The sequence below is a fragment of the Ambystoma mexicanum genome, chromosome 7q, assembly GCF_040938575.1.
Source record: "Ambystoma mexicanum isolate Mex_15411 chromosome 7q, UKY_AmexF1_1, whole genome shotgun sequence".
Classification (NCBI taxonomy): domain Eukaryota; kingdom Metazoa; phylum Chordata; class Amphibia; order Caudata; family Ambystomatidae; genus Ambystoma; species Ambystoma mexicanum.
The window spans coordinates 14,667,288-14,692,211 of record NC_090941.1 but is presented as its reverse complement, the minus strand read 5'-3'; the positions used below and the strand labels follow the sequence as shown (position 1 = coordinate 14,692,211).

Below are 24,924 nucleotides of genomic sequence, written 5' to 3'. Positions count from 1 at the left end.
GTATTGTGCATGGCCATCTGAACTGCAATGGAGTTCATTTGCACATTTGTGACCCATGGAATTGTTTTAGCTTGCCTTTGTGCGAAAGAATGAATAAGAGTTGTTTAGAAATATATGTTATGTCTAGCTGATATGTGAACCTTCTACTCTTCATTACTGCTCCCTGAATTTCAACTGATAGAAGGCATATATGCTTTGCAGACAGATGCAACCTCACTGACTGGGTTGGGGACAATACAGTGCCACTTTCTTTGGTTTTCTAAAAATATTGCTGCATTGAATGCCATGGCATATCTGCGCTCAGGAACACTTTATTGGATTCAAGGTGTATGGAAAAAGTGTCACCAAAATGCATGACATTATATTGAGTCTCTATTTTAACAAATGAGTTTGGTATTCTCAATCAACAATAAAAGAAGATAATAGAGGTGGTTTATAGGATTAATGTCATGTGATGAATCCTGCAGAGTCCTCAAAGACACCCTGCCTAAAGTCTCATACCAGATGGCCTGGGGAAGGCAGTTGCTACCTGATCCTGACACTGGGGTGGTATTACCTGGGAGACGAAGGCCCCTAGGGCAATAGGAGGGCTACAATAGTAGAAGTGCAGTATTTGTCTTCCTCAGATGAAGACATTTCCATGATACCAGACTATATAATGGCTGGTTGCCAGAGTGAAGCTCCCATTCCCAGAGCTATCCATCTTGTTGATATTCAAAACTGTCATGATCAACATGAGAATCAGAATTTTAAACCCTTTTCTTCTGATAAATGTAATTCTCCCTTAAGTCAAAACCAACCCCTAACCAATCAAAAATCCTTCCCTAAGGGTGTATTTAAAACACAAAATAAATTGAATAGAGTTGAAGACTGCGTTTGTAATTTAATAAGCAATCAGAACATTGGGGACTTCAAATCCCACAATGATGCAAGTACTGGGACGAGGAAGAGCAGCTAAGAGGACCAAATCTGAAAAGTGCAGTTAATGGATTCTAATGACCCACACCTGTGCAGGACTTGCAGGTATTTCTAGGACCCGCTCAGGTGCAGGCATTTAATCCAAGAAGGTAGATCAGGAGTAACAGTTGCCAGCCGCAGCTGCAGTAGCAGAAGTCGAGGAATAAAGATGCCAGAGCCGCCTCTACCTTTGATGTGGAGTTCAGTCCTGATAGGGTCTTCGGTGTACAAATTCGGAATTGCAGAGGTCGTACAGCGGGAAGCAGTAAACTGACAAGCTGTCCCGTGAGATAGAGAAGCTCTATTTATTTGGTACCTGAGCCCAGTGGCTGGCGAGCACCAGAGTGCAGGAGGAGCAATGCAGGATCCTTTCCCATGTGGCGCGGGCCATGAGAATGTGACCAAAGCTTTTAGACATCCAAAAGAAGTCTGAAGAAGCAGCAGCAGAAGTTCGATCAGATGCATGTGAAGCAACCGGGGAGTTTGCCTATGATAGGAAACCCTGGGATGCTCTGTAGTCGAACACTGCCAGCTGAACAGTATTTTGAATACCAAACTAATGCAAGGAAGTTAAATGGGCAAAAGACTCACTTTGAAAAAAGAAAACAAGAACTTAGGAAATGTTACACTTGCTGTTACCAAGTTAACAAGGGAGCAATATTGAAACAGAATAAAAACCTGCAATGCCAAAGTGAAGAAAAGTTCATATTAAAAGGCTATAACCACCACTGCCAAAGTAAAGAGGGAATAATGTATCAAAATATCTCTAGCTAACCTTCGGAAAATAACCAGAGAACAATCCTGCAGAGACATGGTAACTACTATTCCCAGAGTGAGGAGGAGGCAATTGTTAAGCCTTATACCAAAGGAAAGACAAATGTGATAAAGAGACATTGCCAACACATGTTTGATGTGGAGTTGAGAAAAAAAAGAGTGGCAGGAGATAAAACTTCCTTATAATTAGTGTGATGAATCCTATGGATTCCTCGCTAAAACGCGGCCTAAATTCACCTCCCACGTGGCCAGGGAAAGGCAGACACTTCCTGATCCTGACATTGGGTGTGGTGTTCTGCAGGAGGATCACCTGGGAGTAGAAAGGACCCAGGGGAATAAAATAAATCATTGGGGTGAGAAGTGGTATTTGTCTTCCTCTAGGGAGGACATCTCACAAATGCCAAAGTATATAATGGCTTGTTATCATAATAATCTGTCTATTCCACAAGTTGAAAATCTTAAAACTAATCTGAAACCATTAGGCATAGAGAGCAATAAGAACTCTTCTCAAACCCAGGAAACTCATAGAGCCAGAAGCTCCCCTAACTCACAAAAGTGTAGTGAAAGAAGTTTGAAAAGAGGAATATATTTCTTTATAATTTAGACCAGTATTATTCACAATCTGGTCTGATGACTAACCCTTATTACATTTCTTTAGAAAATGGTAAGGGGAACAGAAATAAATTTAAGAGTGACGAAGAAGTCAGAAAAACTAACTTTGTTCATAGGGACTTCAAGTCCCATAATTCCCTAAATATTGTGACCAGGAAGAGGGCTAAAGAGAAACAGTGTTCTAGGAGTGGTCAACTAATTAATGCAAATGACCCACATCTGAGGCAGACTGAGAGGCTTAAACGGCCCCCTCAGATGCAGGCATTAGGAGAAGGAACAAGATGTTGTCAAAACAAGAAGAAAGATGCGTGCAGACCGTGTTTGCAGTCGAAGTCAGGACTAGTAGCGAGAAAGCACGCCGGGACCATTGTAAAGCTAGAGAGAGAAGCCGGTCCTGAGAGGGTCTATGGCTCCAGTTGTCCCAATTGCAGAGGTTGTGCAGCGGAAAGCGTGCAAGAGGGACACATGACCATTGAAGAGCTGTTGTACAGAGGCTGCACAGAGGAAAGCTAAATCAGCAAGGGAAGTGTTCCCTCTCATTAGGTCTCCGGTGGCTGGCATGCACAAGTGACTCTCCATAGGCAAGGAAGCTCCAGAAATGAGTGGCATGGGTGAAGAGGAACAAGGGGAAGCTCTTCGCTGTGTCGTGAGGAGTCACTGCATTAGAAGACTGGCGAACACTGAGAGGATTGGAAGTATGCAACTTACCTGGTGTTGAAAGTGACTACAGAGCACTCCGAGACTGCTCGTGTGTTTAAGGCAGGAGGTTTCACTAGCGTATGAGTGAAAGAGGTATTAGCAGTACTTTTGAATACCAAACTATCGGAAAGCAGCAAAAGTTGTATTTATTGAAACCGAGTGACTATACATGTAAGCATGTGAGTTTATGGAAAATCCAACAACCCAGTGGGGTGACATTTTTAAAAGCTAGTGCACACAACTATTACCCAAGCCAAAAGAAATCAAAATCTAAGCAATACAAGTCCAACAAATATTGCCAAATGCGAAAGGGGAACAATGGGATACTCAAGGGTTGCAAAACTTGCTATTCATGCTATTATAGTTCCATAGCACTCCTCTTCCTTAACCTACGCCGGAGGAAACCTGGAACCCAGCAGAGGGACGCCAACAGAAAGGGGCAAAACCTGAAGAATTGTTTAAAAAGAAATTAAGATTCATGAACCAAGTAAAAGCCAAAGTGAACCCGGTAGAGGGAGACTGACAATTGGAAGAGGTCTGTGCCCAGAAGAGGGGGACCCAGGGTTGAGAAATCATCACCCTAAACACCACAAGCCAATATTGAACCCGGAGAGGGAGGCTGAGATTCGAGGGAGGTCTGCACCCAGAAAAGGGGAACCCAGTGTTGGCAAATCATCACCCTAAAGTGGTAAGGAAAAGCCATAGTGAACCCGGTGGAGAGAGGTTGAGATATGAAAGAGGTCTGCACCCAGAAGAGGGGGACCCAAGGGTGAAGAACCCTCAGCCTAAGTGCCATAAGAAAGGAACTTTTATTGTTTGAGAACTGAACATGTCAGGCCCTGGAAAACCAGACAGCTAAATACCAGAGGCCCTGATATTGATAAAGACTTTTTAGATCTGAGCCCAGCAGTGGGGAATACAGAGTGACAAGTATCACCATAAGTACGACAAACTGTCATTTATTATTTTTTGTAAATACATCAGGTCTTTTAGGAAAAGAGATTTTTTGGCTTCAAAAGAGACTTAACCATAGAAGAACTGGTCAGCCAAAACGGAACTGACAGCTCGTGCTGTGAAAGCTCAAGCGTGTGCTGTGCTCAGAAGTGCAACCTTATCCTGTGCTCAAAACATGGGGAAGTAAGACCCCTTGCTAAAACATCCTGACACATTGTTTGAGAACATTTCTTTCTTTACTGTAAATCCTGTCCCACACTCTTTCTATATTAGCTGTAAGGACTGGCAATATGTTTTTCTTTGTTATAGGCCCTTTTATTTTGACCAGACGTCACAAGAACTGCCTTATTTTTCATTTGATGGTTTCTTCCATCTTAGATTTATGTTTAGATGGGTTGTTTTTCCAACCTGCATACTGTCTCTAAAAATAAACACCCTTGAGTCATGATCACTTGTGTGTCTGTCTTTACTGTTGCCACCATGAGTTCCTTACAATAGCGAGACATTTATCACACCCTCTTGAGTTAATAAAATTGTGAAAAACCTTTACAAAGTTGTCCGCCTCCCTTTTTTGACCCCTCACAGTAAGGAAACCCATTTCATTCTGCTGAGTCTCGTGTTTTATATTTCTTTTTTAGGACCCATGTCAGTGTGTTTAATACATTTGATTGGTGGCATTGTAAACCTTACCTGGTGCTAAAGCTCCCTAGTGCCCACTAGTTCCACTGACATTTCCAGGCCAGTAGCCACCACTAAAGGCAAGATCCCTGCATGCCACATTCCTCCCACACCCCACCTCACTGAATCACTCACATTATCTGGCCTACCTACAACACTGAATTTTCAGTCTCTTATCTGTGTTTTGCTCTACTGTTCATCAACATTACGCACGACAGCAGACTGCCTCCTTCTTGCAACGCACACCACTTTGTCCATTCTACAGTTCTACTGCTTTTCTCCCACGATGCTCCCTGCTTGAGCTCTGGTCTGCCTTACTACTGTGTCCCCCCATTAGTCCCGAGGTATCCCCCCATTTATCCTGGTATATGAATACATATAACCCTCTTGATTGAGGACCTACCTGGGTAATAATGATGCTGGAGCATTTATAAGGCCCAAGAGAAATTATTATGACACTAATACCTGACCCGGTGGGTTGGAGCGTGCGTTATTGGCTGGGGCCCAAAATAATGATGTGCCCCTATGACAGTACTGCACATTCAAACAGCCATCAAGGGTATTATTTCTATTAGCATCCAAAGTTTTAAATCCAGGGTGCTGATAGCAGTCCATTTGATGGAATGCAATGGTCATGCATTCACTGTGTCCCGTTCATTCAAATAAAAACCTAAGATGGTCTTCATGGAAATGGAAGGCAGTGTTCCATTCCAAGCCCCCTTTTCCATTTCCATGGTGGCACAGTATGCGGGAGCAGCAGGGGTGGCACCAATGTCGGAGGAATCAGGTAAGTGGAGTGGGGTGGGGGTAGGGTGGAGGGAAGGCACAGAGTGAAGGGGATATAGGGGGATGATTGCTGGGTAGGCACTTGCAGTTTCCAGTTTGCTTGGAATATGGGCTTGGATCAAGGGATACAGCCCAAGATCCCGGTAAGGTGAAAGGTTATGGCACCCACCCAGGGTGCGAATGGCTGAGAAAGCCTCCATACTTGCTGGTTTTTGCTTAAGTACCATTGGGAATATGGATCTTTGTGTGACCTCCCGCCTCAATGTGAGTAGTATGTTAACAGTAAAACCACGTTGTTTCTTTTTTTTAACTATTAAACAATATATACATGTATATACATATATATAAATCAATTGTGACTTGGTATCACACTTGATATTGTAGGGTGTCCTGACCCACGTTTAAGCTACCCTGCTACAACATTTGGTGCTGTGGGCTTAGGAAATTCAAGATGGCGGAAAACCCACATGTGCGCCGAAATCCAGGAAAGCTGCGCAGTTGTGCGCACACCAAAATGGTTACCTAACTTGCCACCCACCAGGGTAAAGAAAGGTCTTTGTTAACAAAATCCACTTTTACTGATGTCAAAAAGTTGCTGAAATCGTGACTCATTGGACCACTTTAAAGATTCAACCCTTTTTGTGGGGTTCCACATAACCATCTTACTGTAAGGAGCCCCATCAAAACAATGTTAAGCAAGGATTTACTACCATGTAAGAACCATTCCTGTTTAGAATGCATTAATCCAAGAAAATCCCAAAAATGGGTGCAGTACCAGTACTCACCACTATCCAAAAGCCGGCGTTTTAAAACCCACTGTGTGTTTTTCTGAAGGCAAGCAAAATGCCTATTTCAAACCTTGCAACATGTGCAAAATATTCACTGAACACCAGCAGACATTTGGCAGAATGGAGTTTTGTGTGCCTGCAAAATCTGGGAAATGAAGAGCCCAAAAACAATGCTTATAACAAAAATGCTATGGAGTCAGCAGCTTAAGCCTAACTGCAACTGGATTTAAAACCACCAAAATCGAAAATGTTAAATTAAATGAGTGACCTATGTTTGGTGTCACATGCCTTTGTAACTGTTGAAATGTCATAGTTTTGCACTTAGAATCAGCATTCTAGCTGCATGTGTAAAATTACAAGTTATTTTAAAAGCAACAAAAAGTTAGCTGAAGGTCTGGCTTAAGGAACTTGATTTTGCCTAGCAACGGATCCCATCAGGAGTGAAACTTGAGTCACAACTATGTTCCCAGGCCAATGTTCCTTTTGCTGCCCACACTAAGGATATGCCATCTATCTGATAATTGAATTTCCTGTGCTCTGCCAGAGAGTGAACAAAGCCCTCTCCACTCAGGCAAAGGTTTTTATTACAGACGTCGTAAAAAGTGGCTTCCTCCTGGGGAAGCTGGGAGGGGCACTGCCTGTGAGAAGCAAGCTGGCTTGGCAGAAACTGGAAAGACTGGTTTCTGTACCATGTGACCTGAAAAGACACACCCCTGCAGCAAGGATATGGTTTTATAAAAAGGGGGATAATTCATAGTGCGGACATGTGAAAATTTTATAAATGATACCATAATTCTTGTGATTTCACAGTTTAAGACGTGGTAGGAACCGGTGGTATGTTCAGGGGGGTTTTAGCGGAAAAGTGGATATTACTCTAAATGTGTGCATGTTAAAAATCTGAAACTTCATCAGTTAATGTCCCTACCCCCTGCACACATGTATGTAAAGTTGGGTCCATGTCGGAAATTGAAAAAGCAGTTAAAAAGTCAATTATGTACACTCTTTGAATGCAAGCTCCGAGAATGAGCAGATTTGGACATAGACATGGCTAAATTCAGCCACACCATGTATATGTAATTTCAAACAACTGTGTAACTCTGAAGTATGGATTTTGATCATATATATATTTGGGTGCACAGATGATAAGGGAGGTTGTTTCAAGAGATCATAAAATGACATCAATCTGACTCACAGTTCAGTTTGCCAATCAAGCGGAGGAATGGAAGCCTGACCAATGACGAATGAGAGGGGCAAGTCTAGTGATGCAACACACACACCCATTCTCAAGAAACAGATAAAAGCAGAGAGTCAGGACACATAGAGACATTCAATTTCATCTGCCGCTGGAAGCCCTGCCGGAAAAATCCATACTTACCTCCATCAAACTCCAGAAAGCCAAACTAGAGACTTCAATCTATCCAGAGCAGAGACCAGACCAGAGAGAAAGCAGTGCTGTGCCTAGCAGAGACCAGACCAGAGAGAAAGCAGTGCTGTGCCTAGCCGAGACCAGACCAGGCGCTGTGAGCAGAATCCGGAAAGACCTGACCAGACTGAAGATCGTGACCAAGTCGCTTTCCTGTTCAAAATCTCTTGTGAGTACTTAGCAAAACTCAGAACACATCTCTTAGTTTAAATTCATCTAATTCAATCTATTTAACCTAAGTAGAACTGCCTCCTATCTGTCACCTGTCATTTCTAGTAAAATTTGTCATTTTGAAAAAGTGTGCGTTTAAAATTTACAAAACCAAAAACGACCTTTACTAAATTACTCATATCTCCGCAACCGTTTGGGCTAGAGACTTGCAATAACTTTCATTTGGAAGCTGAGATCCCAGGCTTTCCTAGGACCCCAAACCGGTAGAGATAGTCCTTGCGGTTCCTTTGTAATAGCGCTCGGCGCATCCGCGAATTTTGCCGCGATTTGCAATTTCTTCACATGTAAAAAAACTGCTGCTGCCTGATTTCATTTGCCAGAAATTCGTTTAACCTGCTAACTATCCCTGCATCATTGCTAGTGTGAGCCTGGACTAATATTAACTAGATACCACTCATCCTGAACCTCTAAAAGGGAATTAAGAGCGTTTCCAGCATATTTCTCATTCATTGCTAGCACCTATCAAAGCATTTGCCTGTGTTTTCAAACTTCTGTTTAAGCTTGCTGGATTGAACTGAATTACAGTTGATTGCATTTCTGAGAACTGTGTGTTTTCCTTCCATTTCCTTGCCTTGCATCAAGGGGGGGAGGGGAGTAGCCAGAGAAAAGTGATTACATTGTTTGGTTGAAATCATATTGCGTATTTTCTGTACTGCATTCATTGAATATTGCATCCACCTGAGCCTACCTAAAGCATCCTCTACCACATTATACTTTTGTTCCTATTTACCAGTGTGCTACCTTATCCATTTCATGTCAACTCATTAGTGATTAAAGAAGTGTGCTAGTGCCAGATTCTCCGTTGTTAATATTTACCATATCAGATTAAGTGTGATATTCAATTATTAATGTATTAAAAAGTGTGATATATATTTTAATTTATCAAATAAACCTTTTAAACTTGCAAAACAGAATTACTTCTTGGCTCAGTGGGGTCAGGGGGATTCCAAGAGAGGGGTGTTATACAAGGGTAGTCATCCAGAACGCATGAACTGGACCTAAAGATATATCAATAAGGGTTTTCATTCAGTATTCTAGACTAGGCGTTAACTTGGCTGTAGTGCTGAATTGAATCCTCTTACAAAGTGGGGGCTCGTCCGGGATTGGGTTAGATTTACCACTTGTGCAGCTTAATACAGTGTGCTAACTGACGGGATACATACATCCGGTCGGATCACCACGCTGCATTACGCTGTGAAGCATTCCTCAAAAGGGACACCCCAAGAAAAGTTCTGTTCTGCAAAAATAAAATACAAACTTCTGTAAGTCAGGACAGAGAACAATCTCTAGAATGACGACCTTAGTAGACATGAAAATAGCCAGAGAGCACCTCTTGCATAAGCTATTTGTGAGAGGTGAATGGACCGAACAGGGCCAGGATGTGTGGTTGCAGGCCATCACACAACAGGTCACTGAAACAGGGTCAGATATATATAGAGATCAGGGTCCCTTACATGTGGCCCTGAGTGAACTATATATGGCTCCTAAAGCCAAAGAGGAACACAATAAGATTGCCAGGATAGCAGCATACCTGTACCTATATATGGGAGACATGCAGGATAGATGTGCTGAAAGCCAAAATCTGGCAAATAGGCAACAGATGGCATTACAGAAGGCCCAATCTGATCTGGACTCTTCTGAGCAGAGGCTGCAGAGGAGCCAGGAGGCAGAAAATGATAGTAGGCAATATATCATTAAAATAAAAGAGGATATGGGCATCCTACAACAGGAAAAGACAGACCAGGATACCCGATTTCTGGCCCTGCAGAAGGAGCACCAAGACAGTTTGGACTCCTTCCTGCAGAACCAGAAAAAGCTGGAGCAACAGATCAATTTCAACAGGGCATGCACAGAGCAGGTAGCCACCCTGCAAATCCAACTAGACAGAGAGAAAGAGGAGAGCAATAAACTGATCCTGAAAGACCTGGATACCCAGGCAGAGTTTGATCAGGAGCGCCAGAAAGCTGGTGCCTTCCAAAGGCAAAGGGACGACCTGGCGGCACAAATGCAGGCTCTTAGTCAGGAAAGAGACGCCTTAGGCCAGGAAGTCTGCCATTTAAAAAGGAAAATGGAAGAAAATCACCTGGCCCACCAGGGACTGGGTGACCTCCAAAAAGAAAACCAGAACTTGCTAGAGCACACCAGGAGGGTGGAGGATGCTCTAGCAAGAAAGGAGCAGGCCAATAGGGACACAGCTCAGGAGGTAACCCTCCTGCAGCAAAGACTGGCCCAGTTCTCCAGGACCAACCAGGAAGCACAGAGGGAAAATGAGGCCCTCTGTCAACACAATGATAGGCTCCAACAGCAGGTAGCGATGCAGGAGAGACTGATAGAGTCGAGTAAGGCCTTAACTGAGGAACTGAAGGCACAAATGCAGGCTCTTGCATTGCAACAGGGAGCAGGGGCGGATAGAGATGAGGTTCGCTGGGAAATGGAAACTCCGGAGCATAACCTCAGGAGCCCTAGTACCAGAGGCCCTCATACCTCTCAGTCCCTGGACTCTGCCACCCCCATGTCCCCTGGCGCACATGAGCACAGGGCCACAGGGATGGCAGATTACTATCCAGCCAGAAGCATGGGGCTCATAGGCCAGTACCATCCAGGAATGGAGGGGTGGGCATCCGGGTATGGGCACCCAAGTACAATACAGTTCAGTGGGGAACCCCAGGAGAGTAGGCCCATTAAGGGCATCCTGAAAACCTCTGCCCAGTTAGGTCAGTGGAGGGGGTATCCATCAAATCCTGACAGCAAGGAGGAATCTGAAGACTCCTCTGAACTGCGCAGGACACAGGAGACCAGGTCCCCACATTCTGCCAGCCATTCCCAGGCTCGCAGAATCCGGGAAAACCTGGAAGAACAGACGGGAACCTCTGGGAGCAGTGCCTCTGAGTCCGACGAAGAATGGACAAGGGTTACCCGAACCAAAAAGGCCAATAAGGCAAAAAGGGCCTTGCTCAAGGACCCCTTAAAGAAGATTAAGGCGATCAGGAGCGTCATCACGCCTTACCATAAGAACGCTAAGTATTCTGTTTGGGAGCACTTAGAGTTGTTTGAACAAATGATGGAGACTTTCCATTTGAAGGACAGCCAAAGCTGCATTCAATATGTAAAGTGGACCTTCTCCCCGGAATACTCCAGTTTCTTTGCGGGGCTGGAGGACCAAAATCATTTAAGATGGTCCACCTATAAGGCGGCCATCCTGAAACATTTTTCTGTTCACAGAAATCCTCAAGAGGCTCGCAAGGCAGCCTACAATTTGCAATGTGGGGAGGATCAGGCCCCACAAGAATTTGTGCAGGAGTTAAAGCGGGCTTTTGCACAGACCACAAGAAGGGTGCGCACGGATAGCCGTGAATTTATAAACACGTTTTTCCATGCCTTGCCCAAATATATCATGACCCAGCTCGTGAGGGATTTTCACGAGAAAAGATCTTTAGACTGGGTCATTGAACAGGCTACCCGCATCTATGAGGTGCAGAAGCCCATAGAAAATAAAAGCAATGCCCAGAAAAACCCCAAAGCCAACAGCACCCCTGCTGCTGCCAAGGTGGCAGAGGTAAAAGTCACCCCCGTTTTGGATTTGGAGATGGGGGGGCCTAAAAACCTACCTGCACCTAATAATACTAGGCCCAGAAGGTCCTCGGGCCAGTCGAAGACAGGGAGCCAGGGAGGCAGCCCCACAAATGGGGTCCCTCGCTCTCCTGACTATGTAAGTCCTCGCTACAAAGGTAACAGACCCATCCTGGGTTATGTGTGGACTCCTCCAGCCCAAGGGGGGGGATCCAGCCAAGCACCTAACCCAGGGAACTTCCCTCCAAACTTCCCACAGGAGGGCAGAAATTTACCAAACCCTGGGCAGAACTTTTTCCCCAGATATCCACCCGACTTCCAACCCCAAAACCATCCATCCTTCTTTCCCCAATTCCCTGAGCCCAGACCACTGAATCCGGGAGAGGGGAGGCCAAGGGTGGAGGGGTACCCAAATCTTCCCAACCAGGGGTACTACCAAAGAAGGGACAGCTACCCTTCCCGGGATCAGCCCAGGGGAGAAAACAGGGCCCCGTATCAGCCTGAGCGGGTTTCCCAGTTAGAGCGCCAGGTTCAAAACATGGCGCGGGATCTGGGTCACATACTGAGGGCTCAGCAGAACCCTCAGATGGGCGTGCCGGCGCAGAACGCACCCAACTCTGGACCTGGTGCTCCAGAACAATGACGGGGGCAGCACCCCGATAACTCACCGGTTCCCAGGGAGGAGGCACAAAGGGAAGGGGGGTGTAAAGCCTTGGAGGAAGCTTCCTTCCTCACTTGTAAACAGCCCCTGGAAACCCAGGAACCGGAAACGAAATCTCTTGCCCCTGAAAGTCTGCCTCCTAAGGAGCAGAGGGGGGGTAGGAGAAACAAAAGACCCAAACAGACTCAGCTTGAGGAGGGGGTACAGATCTTCCAATTTGAGGGAGAGGGATCCTCAGAGGATCCTGAGAAAAGGATCTTCTCCTTCAGAGAGGGGGGAACTCCTCCCAAAGAAAAATGGGTCCCTAGGGATGCAAATCCAGACTGGGGAGATGTGGAGACTGAGCTACCGCCGCCCACCATCTCATCCCAGAACCAACAGCAAGGAAATCCCCTGGTTCAAACCCATCCTGGTGACTGCCTCCAAAAAGGGGGGGGCGGCCCGGAACCGGAGCCAGGGGAACCCACAATGGCTCTGATCTCCAGTTGCCAACTTTTTCTTTCAGATTCCCAAGGCTCTCCACAGAATTCTGCCCAAAATTCTTCTCTCGCGATGTCCAAAACCAGAAAGTTAGCCCACCAGTTGTCCCAAAATGTACATTATCTGTGCCCCCTTGAGGAGAAGGAGGGAAGATATTATGCCCCGGTACAAGTACAGGGGCAGGGTACAATCTCGGCACTGGTGGACACTGGATCTCAAGCTACCCTTCTGTCCAGAAGGGCCTTTGATGAACTGAATGCAGGAAGGGGAGAGAATTACCAAATTCCTCTCACCTCACTTCCTGGACAACTCCAGAACTTTGACGGGAAGGAAATTCCCGTTGAGGGGACTGCAGATTTGGACATTAAGATCGGGCGACACAAGTTGAAACACCCGGTCATAGTTGTGACCCCAGAGGGCACCCCTTGTTTACTAGGGAATGACCTCCTGAGAAGGTTGTCACCCCTAATAGATTGCGTAAACAAGGTCCTCTGGACCCAGACTAGCCGACCCATAAAATTAAAACAGAGTGTCAACCATGTTAGTTTAAATGGCACATGCCACATGGTTGAACAAAAATCAGACCAAGTAGAATTCCACTTCCAGAACAACCAAATTCCAGACGTGACAGTAATAGCAGTAGGACAACAGACTGGTGATGGGGGGTCCTCTCTATTTCTGAAAATCAACCTTCCTTCCAGTTTAAGGTGGTATTCCACGCTGGAAGGAAACACTCTGAAATTCTATACTAATCCACAATCAGAAACTCCCACTCCTATAGTCCAGAAAGATGTGAAATCAGCTCAGAGCCTGGCTGATATTCAGCAAATTGGAGAGCAGTTGTTCATCCCTGTTCAGTTAAATGATGGGAAGGACTCTGTTCTCGCTCGAGTGTGGGTGAACAACGGTAAGAGCTTCATCAGCGAAGCCATGTTTCGCCAACTCCCAAAAGATCCAGCCATTCCCACCTTCAAACTGATAGACAAATGGGAAATGGACCTGGAAGCACCTAATTCCAAACATCTCCTGCCAAGCAGGTGTATGCTCAAAATCTCTATTGGCAACAAGAGCATAGTCCACAATTGTTGGGTCGTGCGAGACGTCCCTGCCGCCTTTTACTTAGGCAGTGACATTCTCAATCGCTTTGCCATTAGTTTGGACCTAATAAACTTCAAAGCTTGGTCCCGATTAGCGGATAATCCCATGGGCTTTGATGATCCAGAAAAAGCATTTAGGTCAGCTCAATTGCTACCTTATGCAGTTGAAATTCAGATCAAAGAGGAAGTCACCATCCCAGAAAGGACCCGACGATTCTCCCTGGAAGTGAAAGTTAAAAGGGGACAAGAGTTGAAAAACCCTGATGCTTACATACATCTAAATGCTTCTCTCCAACAGCAAGGGTTGGGGGTAAACCCAACACCATTAGTCAACATAGAACATGACACCATTCCAATAGAGGTGGATAACAGCGACTTAAAGAGTATTACTCTAGCCGCAGGCACCATTATTGGAATGGCGGTTGATGACCGACATTTCTCCATTGATCTTAGAAATGAACTGTTAGGACCAATCCCCAAGGACTGTTTTGACAGTGACAGTGAGGACAATACAACACCAGACAGGATTTTTACCCGGCATGGGGGGAACTTCCTGGTGTACACTTCCTGCCCTTATGGTAAGGAAGATGTGACTTGTGAATTCAGGAGGGATGAGGTGATTTTCCAGGTTCATGAAGGCTGCCTTGCCCACCTGAAGCCTCCGGTCCAAATCAGCACTCTGACCAGGGACTCCTCCACCCAGCTGGAGGAGGCCGCGGAGATAGCCAAACCAGAAGTCTTTCCAGGCTTCAGGCAGATGGTGGAAGAGAGAGTCAACCTAGCTGATGCCTGTGTGACTCTGGAACAAAAGCAAAAGTTGAAACAAGTTTTCTTGGATTTCCAGGATCTCTTTGCGGTAGACTCATATGACTGTGGTCGCACTGACATCCACACAACAACAATCCCCACGGACCCTGGCATGACTCCAGTGTTTGTGAAGCAATATCGCTTGCCTCTCGCATCAATGGAGTCCCTTACTGAAATAATTAAGAACCTTGAGTCCCGGGGAATAATCCGTCCAGTCCACAGCACCTTCAATAATCCGGTGCTGGGAATATTGAAGCCGAACGGCCAGTGGAGACTCTGCGCCGACCTCAGGGAGCTCAACAAACGGGTCCATACTTCCCGATGGCCTCTGCCCTACATTGACCAAGGGCTGGCCCAGATTCAGGGGTCACAGGTATTCACTGCAATAGACCTGACCAATGGATACTGGACCGTGCCTGTCAGTAGGGAGGACCAATACAAGCTGGCTTTTACTTTTGGGGGCCAGCAGTACACATGGACCCGGACTCCCTTCGGATACCTTAACTCCGGTAATGAGTTCAATATTTTCCTACATAAGGCCATGCCCGACCTGGGTACGAGGGGTAACCTGGCTTATGTAGATGATGTCCTCATCAAAAGTTCATCTGTGGAGGAACACATAGCAGAGATCCGTTATGTTCTGACACAGTTGAGGGCCGCCGGAGCAAAACTTTCCTTTCAGAAAGCACAGTGGTGTAGAACCCGTGTTAATTTCTTGGGGCATGAGATTACTCCTCAGGGTCTCTGTCCCCAGGAAAAGAAAGTGGAAGCACTTCAGAAACTGAAAGACCCCACAACTCTGCGGGAACTAAGGAGCCTCCTTGGACTGACTAATTACAGCAGAAAGTTCATTGAGGGCTACGCAGAGATCACCAGACCCCTGATTCATCTCCTGAAGGGGGGGGTCAAGTGGGAATGGGGTCCAGAACAAGCCGAGGCAGTAAAACAACTCAAAAGAAGCCTCTCACAAGCGCCTTGCCTAGCTTACCCTGTCAGAAACAAGGAGTTCTTCCTGGAGACGGGGTTCTCTAATACGTGCTTGACGGCAGTATTATATCAAAAGCATGACAAGGTCAATAAAGTAATCTCCTATGCGAGCAAAACTTTATCCTCTGTGGAGGAAAAATTCAACGATTGTGAGAAGGCACTCCTGGCAACGGTGTGGGCATTGAAGAATTACCGCCCGTTTATCCAGGGGGAACACATCATAGTGGAGACTCCACACCAGCCTCTGCAATATCTCCAAAGTGACAGAATCCGGGCCGGAAATGTGAGTAATTCCCGAATTACTTCCTGGATTCTGTCAATGCAAGGCTTTCCTGTGGAGGTCAGATATGGCCAAAACAAGAAGAGTCCCCTCGCGCAAGGTCTGGCTGACTTGCATGATTGTGCCAGAGAAAACTGTCTCGAGGACGAAAGTCTAAAAATAAAGGACAACATGGAGGCATACCTTAATTCCCCCCACAAAGTCTTTGAAGAAGACAAGTGTGAGGGAATGCCCACTGTGTATGTGGATGGATGCTCTTACCATGTCGACAACAACGGGGAGAAAGAACTGGTGGCCGGCGTAGGGAATGCATGGGTGAATGAGTCCCCAGAACCCTCCGCTGGATACAAAATTGGTCCCCGAAGTAGTCAGGTGGCAGAATTGATGGCTGTGCATCAGGCCATCCTCACTGCTGTCCAGCATCAACTCCACGAACTGGTCATAATCACAGATTCGGATTATGTACGGAACGGGTTCGTGGAGCACCTGGTTAATTGGAAGACCAGAGGCATGGTATGTGCTAACAACAAACCCTTGAAACATGGGAAGTTGATCCAAAACATTGATGATCTGGTCACCTCGAATGGGATGACCATCTATTGGAAGAAGATCAAGGGTCATTCCAAAGTAGAGGGACCAGACAAAACTGGAAATGACTTAGCTGATCAGCTGGCCAAAACCGGGGCCATCCAAGGGGATCTAATTGAGATTGAGTCCCTGTTGGGGGAAATCCAGGTCACTGCCATCACTAGGTCCCAGACAAATGCTCACAACGACCTCTCAATTGCACAATGGAGTAAGGAGACCCCTGATGCTGATTTGATTACTGCTCAGAAGGGGGATCCAATAATTGGTAAATTTTACCAGCACCTTGAGGACCCTGAGAACTTTCCCCTGACGGATACCGATTACATTGGGAAAGAGGACCTAAGAGTGTTGATGAAATGTCCCAAAATGTTCCGGATCCAAGACGGTTTGTTGGTAAGGAAATCCAAAGCTGGCCACGATCAGTGGGTGGTTCCTACCTCATTCCGAAGCCTGATGTTAAGTCACGCCCATGATGCGGCCACTGCCGGTCATAGGGGGTTTCACACAACATTGGAAATCTTAAGAGAGGTTGCATACTGGCCACACATGGGGCAGGACCTCGACCAGTACCTGAAGGGTTGCCTTGTGTGTGCACAATTTCAGCCATCATCCCTCACACACCGGGCGCCTTTACAAAAGAGGGGAATGACACTGCCATGGTCAGATTTACAAATCGACTTTGTAGGCCCTGTGATTCGCTCGGCTAGGGGGAATAAGTACATGTTGACCGTGACATGCTTGTTTACCAAGTGGGTGGAATGTCTCCCAGCCCCAAATTGCAAGGCAGAAACTGCAGCGGCCTTGATGATTAACCACATCTTTTCCCGTTTTGGTCTACCTCAAAGGATTGAGTCAGACAGAGGTAGCCACTTCACCAGTGAAGTAATGACAAAGATGTGGGAGATACTGGGGGTCAAGAGAAAGCTGCATATTGCTTATAGACCAGCTTCTTCTGGGGCAGTAGAGAGATATAACCGGACAATTGTGAGCATATTAAAGAAGTTTGTGGCAGATTCTGGGCCAAGTTGGGATATCCGATTACCTCTGGTCCTAATGGCCATCAGATCTACCCCTTCATCTGCAACCAAAATGTCACCATTTGAGTTGATGACTGGGCGCAAGATGGTGCTTCCGCAGCATTTGCTCTACAGGACCCAAGAGCAGACACTGATAAATGCCTCCACTACTCATGAGTATGTAGAGAATTTAAGGAAACACCTCCAACATGCTTTTGCTTATGCTCAGCGGAATCTAGAAAGATCGACTGATAGCATGAAGACCCATTATGACCTGAAAACTTCCAGGAAGGAATATCAGGTGGGAGACCGGGTCTATCTATACAACTTCCAAAGGAACCAGGCCAAGCAGCGCAAATTTTTGCCTACATGGAAGGGACCCTTTGAGATCGTCGATAAGATCTCCCCTGTGGCCTACAAGATCCGCATCCCCAAAGGTGGTTCGGCAGAGGGGGAAGACAAGTGGGTCCACATAAACCAGTTGAAATGTTGCCATCCCAGGCACACTCTGCAACAACTGGAGGAATCCTCTGGAATCCTAGCGGGTACTGTATCAGACTAATTCAGTTCCAATCATAAAACCTACCACATCTAGTCTCTAAAATATTGTGATTTACATGAAACTGTCTCTAGTGATGCTGTTTTTTTTTTTCAAAATAAGAATGTAATATTTCGTTACGATGAAATGCATATGCTGCCCCACTATCTCAACAGTGGTGGAAAAAAAAATCGTCTATGAGTAGATATTGCCGCTCTTCCTTTATCATCCTAGGAGAGATGAAACCATGAAGGATGACCAAGAAGGACGATCCGGAGACCGGGAGCAAAGACACAACGGGCCCGGGGTACCGCCCAATCTTCCCATCAGGACCGGCGAGGAGAACTGATCGATCTGACCGGATGGAGAAGAAGATGCTGAACTGTGCCATCTACAGAAGAGGAAGAAGATTATGCGGACAGACCGGTGCGTGGGTCAAAACCCTTGGGCACGCGACTCCCCATCGACCCAAACTCAAAGTGCAGTCACGTGGGGGGGCTTGTAGGGTGTCCTGACCCACGTTTAAGCTACCCTGCTACAACATTTGGTGCTGTGGGCTTAGGAAATTCAAGATGGCGGAAAACCCACATGTGCGCCGAAATCCAGGAAAGCTGCGCCGTTGTGCGCACACCAAAATGGTTACCTAACTTGCCACCCACCAGGGTAAAGAAAGGTCTTTGTTAACAAAATCCACTTTTACTGATGTCAAAAAGTTGCTGAAATCGTGACTCATTGGACCACTTTAAAGATTCAACCCTTTTTGTGGGGTTCCACATAACCATCTTACTGTAAGGAGCCCCATCAAAACAATGTTAAGCAAGGATTTACTACCATGTAAGAACCATTCCTGTTTAGAATGCATTAATCCAAGAAAATCCCAAAAATGGGTGCAGTACCAGTACTCACCACTATCCAAAAGCCGGCGTTTTAAAACCCACTGTGTGTTTTTCTGAAGGCAAGCAAAATGCCTATTTCAAACCTTGCAACATGTGCAAAATATTCACTGAACACCAGCAGACATTTGGCAGAATGGAGTTTTGTGTGCCTGCAAAATCTGGGAAATGAAGAGCCCAAAAACAATGCTTATAACAAAAATGCTATGGAGTCAGCAGCTTAAGCCTAACTGCAACTGGATTTAAAACCACCAAAATCGAAAATGTTAAATTAAATGAGTGACCTATGTTTGGTGTCACATGCCTTTGTAACTGTTGAAATGTCATAGTTTTGCACTTAGAATCAGCATTCTAGCTGCATGTGTAAAATTACAAGTTATTTTAAAAGCAACAAAAAGTTAGCTGAAGGTCTGGCTTAAGGAACTTGATTTTGCCTAGCAACGGATCCCATCAGGAGTGAAACTTGAGTCACAACTATGTTCCCAGGCCAATGTTCCTTTTGCTGCCCACACTAAGGATATGCCATCTATCTGATAATTGAATTTCCTGTGCTCTGCCAGAGAGTGAACAAAGCCCTCTCCACTCAGGCAAAGGTTTTTATTACAGACGTCGTAAAAAGTGGCTTCCTCCTGGGGAAGCTGGGAGGGGCACTGCCTGTGAAAAGCAAGCTGGCTTGGCAGAAACTGGAAAGACTGGTTTCTGTACCATGTGACCTGAAAAGACACACCCCTGCAGCAAGGATATGGTTTTATAAAAAGGGGGATAATTCATAGTGCGGACATGTGAAAATTTTATAAATGATACCATAATTCTTGTGATTTTTCTGCCCACAGTTTAAGACGTGGTAGGAACCGGTGGTATGTTCAGGGGGGTTTTAGCGGAAAAGTGGATATTACTCTAAATGTGTGCATGTTAAAAATCTGAAACTTCATCAGTTAATGTCCCTACCCCCTGCACACATGTATGTAAAGTTGGGTCCATGTCGGAAATTGAAAAAGCAGTTAAAAAGTCAATTATGTACACTCTTTGAATGCAAGCTCCGAGAATGAGCAGATTTGGACATAGACATGGCTAAATTCAGCCACACCATGTATATGTAATTTCAAACAACTGTGTAACTCTGAAGTATGGATTTTGATCATATATATATTTGGGTGCACAGATGATAAGGGAGGTTGTTTCAAGAGATCATAAAATGACATCAATCTGACTCACAGTTCAGTTTGCCAATCAAGCGGAGGAATGGAAGCCTGACCAATGACGAATGAGAGGGGCAAGTCTAGTGATGCAACACACACACCCATTCTCAAGAAACAGATAAAAGCAGAGAGTCAGGACACATAGAGACATTCAATTTCATCTGCCGCTGGAAGCCCTGCCGGAAAAATCCATACTTACCTCCATCAAACTCCAGAAAGCCAAACTAGAGACTTCAATCTATCCAGAGCAGAGACCAGACCAGAGAGAAAGCAGTGCTGTGCCTAGCAGAGACCAGACCAGAGAGAAAGCAGTGCTGTGCCTAGCCGAGACCAGACCAGGCGCTGTGAGCAGAATCCGGAAAGACCTGACCAGACTGAAGATCGTGACCAAGTCGCTTTCCTGTTCAAAATCTCTTGTGAGTACTTAGCAAAACTCAGAACACATCTCTTAGTTTAAATTCATCTAATTCAATCTATTTAACCTAAGTAGAACTGCCTCCTATCTGTCACCTGTCATTTCTAGTAAAATTTGTCATTTTGAAAAAGTGTGCGTTTAAAATTTACAAAACCAAAAACGACCTTTACTAAATTACTCATATCTCCGCAACCGTTTGGGCTAGAGACTTGCAATAACTTTCATTTGGAAGCTGAGATCCCAGGCTTTCCTAGGACCCCAAACCGGTAGAGATAGTCCTTGCGGTTCCTTTGTAATAGCGCTCGGCGCATCCGCGAATTTTGCCGCGATTTGCAATTTCTTCACATGTAAAAAAACTGCTGCTGCCTGATTTCATTTGCCAGAAATTCGTTTAACCTGCTAACTATCCCTGCATCATTGCTAGTGTGAGCCTGGACTAATATTAACTAGATACCACTCATCCTGAACCTCTAAAAGGGAATTAAGAGCGTTTCCAGCATATTTCTCATTCATTGCTAGCACCTATCAAAGCATTTGCCTGTGTTTTCAAACTTCTGTTTAAGCTTGCTGGATTGAACTGAATTACAGTTGATTGCATTTCTGAGAACTGTGTGTTTTCCTTCCATTTCCTTGCCTTGCATCAAGGGGGGGAGGGGAGTAGCCAGAGAAAAGTGATTACATTGTTTGGTTGAAATCATATTGCGTATTTTCTGTACTGCATTCATTGAATATTGCATCCACCTGAGCCTACCTAAAGCATCCTCTACCACATTATACTTTTGTTCCTATTTACCAGTGTGCTACCTTATCCATTTCATGTCAACTCATTAGTGATTAAAGAAGTGTGCTAGTGCCAGATTCTCCGTTGTTAATATTTACCATATCAGATTAAGTGTGATATTCAATTATTAATGTATTAAAAAGTGTGATATATATTTTAATTTATCAAATAAACCTTTTAAACTTGCAAAACAGAATTACTTCTTGGCTCAGTGGGGTCAGGGGGATTCCAAGAGAGGGGTGTTATACAAGGGTAGTCATCCAGAACGCATGAACTGGACCTAAAGATATATCAATAAGGGTTTTCATTCAGTATTCTAGACTAGGCGTTAACTTGGCTGTAGTGCTGAATTGAATCCTCTTACAATATTTATAGAATGGGGTACATAGAAAGTACTTTATAGTGTAAGAATCCCATATTTTCCTAATGTGGCTCTTTTTATGTACCACGTTTGCTAAATATCCCATGCAATCACAAATCATGAGACAGTATTTTTTTTTAAAAAACCACAAACAAGGTGGGTCATGGGAGTGTCTCTCTACCGGTCTATATCCCGGGTTAGAGTCTCAACCAGAGATAGCTCAACATCCTTTCACAGAAGAGAAATGTCCACTACATATCAGTCTTTGTCCTGCCCAACGACAGTCTAGCACTGAAATGACAGGCAATTCTCTTGTGAACAAGAGTACCAACAGCAACCCCAGACACGTGTTTCGACTTGGTTGGGCCTCGTCAGTTAGGCGGAGCTGTGCCTCTCTAAGAACAGTGAGCAAGGGTTAAACACACAGTTTTCCATTACTACCATACTCCTAATGAAGCCCAAAGTTTTCACCATGTACAAGTCAGGTATGTATTAAGTATCTTGATGTAAGTAAACATGCCATTTAAAGGAAACAAACTATTGTAATGTCAGCATTATATGTAATTTCCTCTACACTTTGGAATTCAATCTTTGTGTGATCCGGTTTAGGAATGCTCTCACACGTTATGTCCTGATTATTTAGCGATGCATCTATAATGTCCATCCAGTTCGAAAAATAAAACATGTCAGCTGACGATGAGCCAAAAGTCTCCTCCATCTGTGTTCAATGGCTTTGATACTATTGGTATAAAGGCGTCACTGAAATCAGGATTCTAGCAGGTGCGTCTTCCTTGTAGTTTACTACCAACAAAAGCATTTTATTCTTTGGGTCAAAAAGTATAAGTTGTATGAATTAACAAGACCTTGTTTTCAAATGTCTTTAAGCCACCTCATCATCTCATCCCTTACTGATGCACCCAACCCACCTTGATTCACATGTGCCATTTGCAGAGAGTGTTTTAAAACATGTCCCTCAGTCCTACCTTCGCGAAATATTACTGCCTAGAATCCAGCAGATATTTCCATCCCTGACTCCATAAAGCCGTTGCAGCCTGGCACCTCTAAACCTTCCATGACATCATGGGGTGCATTCAGTCAATGATGAAGTAGGTGATTTGATCATCCTCCAACTATCAACAGCATTTGACTTAAGCAATCACCACTTTCTCCTCTCTGACTCTCGTCTCCCAGAAAAAAGGTCCTTCCTTACCCTGCATCAACTAGTACAAGGCACATCTTCATTCTCCACACCTTGCAAAATAAGTTTTGCTCGTTTTGTTGGAGTGTACAAAAGGCTTCCCCGCACTCGACATGCAACACCTCTTTTCTGTCTTCACTCTTAAAATGATAGTACCCTTTCTGATGGACCCTGCAAAGTAAACCTTATTAATGCTTTGGAGTGTGGAAGAGGCATCTAAATAGGTCTCCTATCCTTTTTGATTGGTGGGACCGGTAGGGAGCAGATTCATTGTTTTGCACAAACCACCAGGGCTTCCTAAGCTCTGGCCCACCATTGACAGAAATAGCATTTACAAAATACACCACCAATAAAAATGGACGCTCCTCCTGCGGCAACCTATTTTACACACATTTTTTCCATATATCGCGCCCATTACCAGCGAGGCTTCACTCTCCTTACATCTAACCACTGGAAACAAATACCCATCAAGATCTGCAACACCAGTCGTTTTGAACATCTCTGGAATCCTGGCTCTTTCACTTAACTTATGTTGGCATACCATTGCTGTTTTGAACATTTCCCAAAGAGAATAATTTTTTTGATAAAAGATTATGTACCAAATATTTTTTCTTGTAATTATAATAACTTTTATTTTTATACATGGATTTACTTTAGAAGATGTAAAATTCAATGAAAATATACTTGAAAAAAACATTTGTATTTTTATAGTTGTTTTATGTTCCTTAACATGCTACACATTGTGAACCTTTAAATGCATTTTTTATTCATATACTGTTATGTGAACCAAAATTAACATGAAAACTAAATGGCCAGCCGTGACAATTCTCTGAGCTGGCATCAGACATACACATCGAACGAACCGCTGTGAAGTGATACGCCTCCATCATTCCTGATATTGTTTTCCACAAGTTATGTGAGGCCACTGTCCTCAATTATTCAACATTATTCAATTCATAAAGAAAAGGTTTGTGGTACTTTTTAGATTTACAAAGACCTTTATTTTTAAACATGTGTACCAACATGAAAGCATCCTTCTTTTAAAGAAGAGTTTAAAAAGCCTTGAGGAAGCACCTTAAACCGTGAAACACATGCAGGCGGTTTGTTGGTTTAAGCCATCTGATGGTTTCTTTATTCTTTAAAATAAATTGATTGTTTTCTGCATTTCTTCAAATTATTAAAGGAGTTTTTAAATGTGCTCTGTTCATTTTCACTTTCATTTGTTTGAACAAACCAGATTAAAACAAAATTGCAAAAAATGTAACCATCCAAATCTCTTTAGGGATGCTGTGTTATGGAAATCATGTCAACTTGTGAGAAAGAGTTCTGAGCAAGAGATTCGTTGGGCTTTTAATTGGTTAAAGCTTCAGAAAGGCAGCTAATAGTACTAATAATATTTCAAGCTTCACTTATGCATCATGTTGTGGTCACTGTAACAAACTTCGATGAGGAATTTAAAGTGGCTGCAAAGGCGGTTATACTCCAAAGCTCTTCTATAAACATCATACATCTTCAAAAAAACATCTCTAAGGAGGTAGAGGAAGTCTCATTTTTCTCCCCCTTGTAACTAACGTCTCAGTTCTGCCCACTGCGTTGAAGGTGGTTCCTACCAGTCAATTATGCAAAAAGTCGGTCAATGTTGGCCCAGAAGGAGTAACGAAAGTAAGAGCCAGATTATCTAAACTTTTCCTTTGCCTTGCAGGTTTCTTCTAAAGTCTGTATTATCTAAAAAATGTTTGCATTAGGTCAAGAAAGAAGCATACTTTTTTATTTTTACTATGCTACATGACATAAAATGAAATGCAGCAAGTGTATTTCTATTTATGGTACACAACAATCATACAAAAAAACTTAGGGCCCGATTTATGCAATATTTGCCAGGTTCAAAGTGAATATGCACTGCTGAAAAGTGTCTTTGCACTGCCGACACAAACCCTGATTCATGGAAATGTGCAAAGTGTTTTTTGGCTGTGCAAAGTCCGGGCAAAGTCATTCTGAACTGCAAAATGACTATGCGCTGACTTTTTGCCCGGACTTTACACTGCAAAATACCCTTTGCGCAGTGCAAAGTCACTTTGAACTGGGCAAATATTCCATGAATCGGGCCCTTAGTCTGCTTCATTTTTGGCCGGTTGCAAAAATAAATTGAAA

At 44.4% G+C, this 24,924-nt stretch overlaps 1 protein-coding gene across 8 annotated transcripts in view; it reads right to left on the bottom strand.

Moving 5' to 3' along the window:
• DMD (dystrophin) overlaps positions 1 to 24,924 on the bottom strand; it is a 7,616,828-nt gene that overhangs the window by 4,935,478 nt on the left and 2,656,426 nt on the right. The gene's annotated exons all lie outside the window — the stretch shown is intronic.